This window comes from Meles meles, chromosome 14, assembly GCF_922984935.1.
Source record: "Meles meles chromosome 14, mMelMel3.1 paternal haplotype, whole genome shotgun sequence".
Classification (NCBI taxonomy): domain Eukaryota; kingdom Metazoa; phylum Chordata; class Mammalia; order Carnivora; family Mustelidae; genus Meles; species Meles meles.
Window position 1 is genome coordinate 32,865,913 of NC_060079.1, and position 6,677 is coordinate 32,872,589.

At 47.5% G+C, this 6,677-nt stretch overlaps 1 pseudogene; it reads right to left on the reverse strand.

The window, feature by feature from the left end:
• Positions 1–5,923: 5,923 nt before the first annotated feature.
• On the reverse strand, positions 5,924–6,399 carry LOC123925241 (annotated as a pseudogene).
• Between the last annotated feature and the right edge of the window lie 278 nt (positions 6,400–6,677).

Genomic DNA, 6,677 nt, shown 5'->3' on the forward strand with positions numbered 1-6,677 from the left:
CTGGTCAGAGTCATGATCCTTTAGCCTGGCGCCAGTAGGGAGGGGCCCCCAGAAGCCCCACAGAGAGATGCCCTGATTCCAGTGTCCTAGATAGTGGCACACACGGAGGCCTTCATTGACGCTCGTTGGCATTGGTAGGGCAAGTGCTGCGTTCCGGGCTGTCACAGACCCAGCAGCTCAGGGTGAGGTAGTGGAGTGTTCTGGTGATCCTTCCGTCCCATTTCTAAGACACACAGAGCTGCCTTGGGCAGCTGGGAGCCCAGGGGCCAAGGGTGGCCGAGAAACTTTCCAAGGCCGGCTGCCAGTGACACAGGCAAGCTGAACGGTACTCGCTAAGAAGGGGAAATCTGCTCTTAAGATTGAATCCAGACTGCAAGTGGTGGGGACTGAAGGCTCAGTCCCAGTGAGCCTGTTGTCAGGGATCTGTCAGAGCCAAGATCCGAGTGAGCCGCCCTTCTCTGGGAGTCATCAGCTCACTGCACAGCAAATCCCTTTGTTGGGATGCCTGGTGGCCAGTGGCCGCAGGAGCTTGAGAAACACCGTGCACTGACATCAGCTAAAAAACAAACAAAATGAACCAGAACGTGGCTCTCCCTTTGGATGCCTGCTACGTCTGGTGATTTCTAATGCCACCTTCAGGATTTGCTGAGAACCCATTGTCTGGGTACCAGCTAATTTAAAAGAGCTCTATTTAAAATGAAATAATAGGGAGGGAAACCAAAGGAGGACTGATTCGCCATGTGGTCCCAGGCTGCCTTCAGTGCTGGGACATTGTTTTGTGAGAAGCACGAGAAGATGGAGGCTCTGAGGTCTGAGCTGTGGAGGGACAACGTGGGAGCCTTGGTCCCAATGGAAGCCTGAGAGGTTGCAAGCGGGACATGACATGCCTGTGGTGGAGTTGTGGGGAGCAGGAACCCCTGCAGGGCTTTCCCAGTGATGTGTTGTTCTGTGTTGACCAGTCTGGAGGCTGGCTGTTACGTCCCCATCCATTTGAAAATATTTGCTGAACATTTCTGATGTGTAGGGTGTGTGTTTAATGTGGGACATACAAGGCCCTGCTGTCTCTGTGCTCCTGGGGCTCGCCTCACAGTCCAGTCAGACACTTGGCCATCACGGAGCTCATTTGGTGCAAGAGAAGGACCAAACGAATTCATCTAATGATTTTGTTCTTCATTTCCTGTTCTTTCATTTGTTTGACTTAACCTCTATTCATAAATTTCTAGATGCCAGGAGCTGCACTCCCTTGTGCTTGAGGAGATCGGCACCTCGAGGAGGCACCACCATGGCAAAGAAAAGGGACAGTGGGGAGGGCCCAGAGCAACCAACTTGGGTGTTTGAGTTACAGGGGCAGGGGGCTGGGTCGTGGATGTCCCCAAGGGCAGGAGATACTTGGATCCTGTCCTGAGAGAGGAGAACTAAGAGGAAAAGAAGAGGAAGGGACTGACGGCCGGAGGGAGGGCAATGCAGGCAGAGCACCCACGTGGATGAAAGCGCTGGAGAGAAGAGGAAGCGGGCACATCTGATAGAGTGGATGTGGGCATGTGGACTGGTGGAAGCCAGCTCTGTGTGTGTGTGTGTGTGTGTGTGTGTGTGTGTGTGTGTACACACACGTGCGCACGGACTTGGGCTCTGTGTTTGCGCTCTGTCTGCAAATGTTGACTTCCTATGCTGCTGAGATGAAATCTTAGAAGATGCAGAATTCTACAATCTGTCTTTGAAGGGGAGCCATGAAAAATATGGGCATGACACTCCCAGGTCTGCAAAGTGTGAGTTTGCATTCACACTTCAAACTAGAGGCCTCCATGGGTGTTCCTTGTTTTTCTCCACCCTCTCTTTCTTAGTGAGAAAAGGCTCCTGCTTTCTAGGAGAGGTGGTCATCGTAAGAATGCCATGGGCACACTTGCAAACATCTGCTTTACTCCCCTGTGGGTTCCGATGCTGGAAGCAGTTAGTCCATAGTCTGGGATTCTGGCAGGAAGGCAGGGCACTGTTCTGGGTTGGGGGTCGGGGGGCAGGGCTGCTGAACCCCACCCTGGAAGAGAATGTTTCCACCAGAATTATCAGGACTCTGGGTTTCTACAAAGTAACATCTCAGGGACAGTCTTTATGTTTTAACAAATTATGCTTTTATGGACAAAGCTGGAATTACTTCTAACCATTTCACAAGGGACATTTTAAAACTTACTGACGATTTTGCTATTTTGTCAGTGTGGAACCGACCCATTTAAACTTTCCAGTCATATTAATTTTTAATTTAAATTTAATGAAATTAATTCAAATTAAGAAGGTGACCATTATCAATTTCCTTTCCTATTAGTTCCTTAATGCTTTGGCAAATTGCATTCTAAACTTCTCCTTCAACGAGCTGGATACATATTCATGGGTTTCCTAAGAAAAGATGAATTTGATGTTGATATGCTAATCCATAGTCATGGCAGCAATCAAGGAGCGGCTAGGGAGAGAAGTGCATTCTGGTATTAATTATGGATCAGGCATTAAGAGCTGGTAAATAATTAAAGCTTCATGTGTCACAACGCAAGTTAAGGATCAGTGTATATTTCCATTACCAAATGCGTTTGGGGGCTATTTCTAGCCCTGTTTTGATATTGACTGAACATAAACTGGGATGCAGCTAGGCGGCTCTCAGTCAGGGAAAACTCGTTGTACAGAATTTTGAACTGACTGATCTGGTGGTGTAGGTATTCATTCCATTGCAGAAGCTGACGTCTGGTGTTTCTAGGAACTTCTGGGTCATCAGTCCCCCCCCACGCCCCTCGTAAAGTTTCTTCATTCTTTGGGCATCTGTGCAGAGGAGTCATGCATTGAGCAAGAGGTTGTGCTGCTCCAGCTATCCTTGGAGGAGCCGTGTCTGCAGCGGCCAGGAGCTGGTTAGAAGTGCACGGTCTGTTTCCTTGGGTTCCTCTTCCACTTCAGCCCTCTCGGGGTTCTAAATGGCCAGCCTCCCCTCTGGGTACTGCTGAGGGCCAGCTGCAGGCCTTTACGGTGGCGGAAGCAGTGGTCTCCGGGGTGAATCCTGGTTCTGCTCCTTGTTAGCTGGGATCTTAAGTTCCCAGCTCTCTGAGGCTCAGCTCCGGTGGGAGTGGCACTGCCTACCTCACCAGGCTGTTGTCAGGAGTGAAGTTCGGTGGGAAATAATGCCGGCTAGCCACCTAGCAATCTGCAAATGGGAATCATGATGATGATGATGGTGATAATGATAATGGCATTAAGGAAGGAGTCACTCCTAGAGGGAAGACTTGATGGCTACGAAGGACGTGATGACCTCAGTGGACAATGGGAGGATGTTAGAGATTCTTGGAAAATAGTCATGCGTTAGGCTTGATGGCCTAAATTGAAGTTGAAAAGGAGAGGTTTTCTTGGCATGGGTTGTAGGAGAGCAGGAGTGATATTCTCAGAGAGTGAGACCTGCCCTGAAAAAGATAAGAGAAGGGCATTTTTAGAGTGAGATCCCAGAGTTCCATCTCTCTGGACCTCTTCCCATCCTGACTTCCTCTGCATCAAAATGCTGTCTTTGTTCCACTGAGGAAATGAACGTGACTTATGTGGACGTCATCCCTTTCTCTGGACGTGACAAATAAAATACGCTTTCATGTCTTTTCTACAGTTGAAACACATGAGGAAGGAAAAGCAAACGTTTGAAATTCTGAAGTCTGAAAATCTCAATATAAGAATTTCTAATTTATAAAGACACCTACAGTTACCTTTCTCAGAGACCCCTGTTTCATACCCCAAACTGTGAGTGATGGAATTGGCCCTCTCGAGTCTTTTCCATCCCAGAGAATCTCCTTTCTTCAGTTCCCTTGGTCACTCTGCTCTCAAGAAGTATGAAAATGGTATTACAATAATAAATGTTGACCTCTTCAAAGATAGAATGAGCCGTTAGTGGGATGGGGTTAAGAAGCCCAGAAGCCCCAGGAATGTTTTCATTGTCCTTTTAAAATGCTGGGTGAGCCGCTGAACAAGAATGAGAACCTTTGGGCATTTCCCATCAACGGCTGCAGGTCACAAGGTCACGGGCTCTGGCCCTGGAGGAACATATGAATACCAAACACGGAGGGCTCCTTCTTCCTTATTCTCTAGAAGGCACAGTGTGGAATTACCCATTATGGCCATGAATTGCCACTTTATTTTCACGGCAATGAAAGAAAGGAAAGCTGAACGTTTAAAAAAAAACAACAAAAAACCTCATCTTAAACCTTTTCAGTCTTTAAGCCCATAAATACAGGCTTCAGAACAAGAGGCCCTCTTTTAAAAAATATTTTATGTCGGGTTGTGCCATATATAATGTTTAGCAAGCTTATTGTCTCTCATCTGAGAGGTAGAGGATTTTTGACCAGTTCCACTTACAAAGCAATTTGTGGCCATATGCTGAAATATATTAGAATTAGAACCTCAGCTTCCCATTTAAATTTGGGGCAGTGAGTTTGATCAGGTGTTGATAGGTTCTGAAACTTTGAACTTGGTTCCAAAATCAGTTGTTTGCAGAATCTATTAAGTTGGGGGCAGGGAGGAAGAAGGGGACAGAGGGGACTGCTAAGGTTTGACATCAGAAATCTCCTTTATCCTTCCCATCTCCCCAAGCACTGTGTACTTCACTTTACTCACAGGGTGGGTGTGACTCACCCTGCATGTTGTCTTCATCTGGGACCTGAGAGGCAATGCAGCTAAGTGGGGAAGGACTTGGGCTCAGGAGCCTGCCTGGGTTACACTATGTGTCAGCGACTTACTAGCTGTGGGAGCTTAGGCAAGTCACTCTGTGCCTCAGTTCCCTTATCTGTATAATGCAGCTGATGGTAGTTCCTACCTGTAAGGTCACGAGGATGAGATGAGTTAATACGTAGATGAGTTAACACACATAACGCACTTCCAGCAGTGCCCTGTGTATAGCAGTCAGTGTGTATTTTTTACTCTTTCTCATCCCAGCTGCTTGACCCTGAGCTCAGAGAGAGAATTCATCTTTCTCTTTCCATACTGCCAGGGATAGTACCAGTCAGTAGTGCATACACATGGTTCCACCAACGTGTATCACATGCCTGCGATGAGTCGGGCCTTGACTGAGAGACTTGATCACTGCGCTTCTGGAAGGAATGGTTTCCCTGCAGAGAAGAGCAAATGTTGCCATACTGCTAGTTGGGGAAGTTTGGGATGCTGTGGGACACCTCTCAGCGGCGCTTATCTCAAACCTGTGGGGCGCAGGTCCGGCTTTCTCGAGGGAAACTGAGCCTTAGCTGAGTCTGTAGCAGGAGAAGAGCAGAAAGAGCAGAAAGAATTCTAGGTAAGGGGAAGCCCTGTGAGAAGGTATCCCGTAAACAGCTGTTGAATGAAATGAAATTTGGGTCACCTTTTGGGAAAGTGAGGGAACCTCAGCATCTTCTTAAATTATTATTTGAAATAAGAATACCACTCCTGATGGCCATACCTTAATTCCCTGAATCAGGGTGAAGATGGAAGAAGGCAGCCTGGGAAGAGTCCCCTTCTGCCAGGAGCGTCTCCAGCTCTCAGGGCTCTGTGCTAAAGCCACCTTGGGCAAATCTATGTGCTTTACGAAGCATTTTCTCCCTCAGTCCAGCTTCCCTTCCCTTTCCTTCCCTTCCCTTCCCTCTCCCCTCGCCCTCCATCTCCTCTCCTGTTCTCGCTCTCTCTTTCTTTCTTAAATTTAGATTTAATTGACTTATTATGTTAGTTTCAGAGGTACAACATAATGATTCTATATTTGTGGATACTGGGAAATGACCACCATGATAAGTTTAATTCACATCCATCACCACAACACACTGTTACAATTTTATTTTCTTGTGGGGAAACTTCAAGATCTATTCTCTTAGCAACTTGCAGATATATACTACAGTGTTATTTATTTATTGCTACAGATTTATTCAACACACAACAATCTCCTCCAGCTTTACTGAGGTGGCTGGCCACGTCCACGACCAAATCCACCTGTAAACTGGAATTCAGTTGCTCACCCGGTCCCAGCCTCAGCTCTCTTGTTAGCACCAGGGGGCACAGTGCTTTGTCCGCAGGTGTCTCTGTCAGCTTTCCCTCTGGTGAGGCTTGCGGGTCGCTCTCCTTCCAGACCTTTGGGCCGTGGTCTGCTGGTCTCCGGATGGCTGGGGCACAGAGTGGCAGTCACGTCTCAGGGGCCAAGTGGAGGAAATCACGGAGATCTTGGATACAATGGTTGGTAAGCTATCACTGGAAATGCCTCCAGGAAAGCTGTTGCTTTACATAGCCTCATGGTCTGATGTGAAGATGAGGCATATTCTTGTCTGCCAGTTCAGGGTGTTTGAGCATATGGGCATCCTTCTTGGCCACTGTCACTCCCTCCATGAAAAGGACTTCATAACTGGCGATATGATTCTTCTTGGGCGTCAACATCTCAGTGGCTGCTACGTTTGGGGCCAGGGCTGGAAAGGCAGTACGGTGTTAACAGTGTCACTGTGCTGTACCTTCCGTCTGCGGGACTCAGTTCTTTTATAGCTGTAAGTTTGTGCTTTTTAGCTACCTTATCCCCATCATTGCTTTCTTATACATGTACTTTAATGCCCTCTTTCTCTAAATCCTGTGCTGTCGCTAGCAGCTTACCTTGACAGTAGTGGTAGATGTTTTGACTGCAGAGGAATGGACAATTCATTGCAAAGAAAACATAGGGTCAG